Consider the following 1505-nt stretch of genomic DNA (forward strand, 5'->3'; position numbering starts at 1 on the left):
TATCTATCTATCTATCTATCTATCTATCTATCTATCTATCTGTTTATCTATCTATCTATCTATCTATCTATCTTTCTGTCTATCTTTCTATCTATTCACCTTTATCTACAGAAAAGTCGAAGCGGTACTGCTTAAGTGAACACCCGCCGGACTGCGCACTGGTGTTGTCGCATCGTAGAGTCACGGTACATTTGCAGGTCAACTGTAAAGTTCGGCCAACAGATTAACATCCAATGGATCAACAGCCAATGGGCAGTGTTCATTTTATTTACAATGTGTCACTGATGGAATGTCGCTTTCCGCTTATGACTCCTAAGTAAAGCGCTGTGCACCCGAGTGAACTACAGAATTTATCCCTCTTTCTGATGGCATAAATAACGCAAGTTTGCAAGCATTGTGACGTCGCTAGTTACCTGCGCACTTACCCCCTGCTTTACAGTACAATCACGGCTTATGCGGTTGTGAAAATCCATGAACCGATCGAGAAACTCATGTTCATCATTCCTAAGTTTCAAACAAGAAAGACTTCACACTCCGAGGGTACATGCCAGAACACGAGGTGACCCTGGCGAAAGTACATTGCCGGGAAAATACTTGTCAAGCGATGGAACCCAATCGTACGCATAATCCAACTCCGTTATTCTTTCTTCAAACGTGATTTCAACCACCAAATTCCGTGGAATTGGCATTCCATACTGACGTCGGTGACGAAATCGAAAAAAAATTGGAGAGACGGGAAAACCGTGCTGGACTGCACTGGTTGTCAGGATTCTTCTGAACAGTACGCTGTACACACTAGCCTGACCGGAGCAGCCCAAAAAGCTCATCTCGCGAACCTTTAGTAGGAATTATCGAAGCCGTGACCTCCAGATTGGTAGTTTATTCAATCAGCCGTTCGGCTACGAGGCACCGAACACTACTGAAAAACCCTGGAAGACACGACGATCTGTTAGACACTGTCCATTGGAATTCAATGATCCACGTCCGTTTCTTTTTTTCGTTACAGTGTGATGATCACTTCATACACATGAAAAGTGCCCCCAAAAACCTCTGTGTTTGACACAATCAGTTCATCGATACTTATTAACCGCACCAAGTAGTATATGCACAACTGGACCACGATAAACGAGGGATTCAGCTTGCCAAAACCAACTGAGGGTGTTGATCGAAATCTGTCCCATTTCAGCTCAAGTAGAACATAAGATTGAATGAAGGGGAACTTAAAGCATGCTCCCACCTAATGAGTTCCAAGAAGGGTGAAACAGGGGGAAACTTATGAGTAGTGCGTTGCGTTTAGATGGTTGTAAAAGCTATTCATGTATCGACAAAATAAACGATAGCTTAGTGTTTCACTGTCACCTGAAGAACGCCACTACCTTGTAGGCAGAGTTCGACCGCCAACCGAAAGTTCTAGTCTGTTTTAGTCCGGTTTCTCATGAAGCCTTGGTAAAAACGGATCTCAGTTGCAGAGGACGACACTTCTCCAGCGGAAGCCAGCGGACATG

The sequence above is a fragment of the Opisthorchis viverrini genome (genome assembly GCF_000715545.1).
Source record: "Opisthorchis viverrini unplaced genomic scaffold opera_v5_205, whole genome shotgun sequence".
NCBI classification, from domain to species: domain Eukaryota; kingdom Metazoa; phylum Platyhelminthes; class Trematoda; order Opisthorchiida; family Opisthorchiidae; genus Opisthorchis; species Opisthorchis viverrini.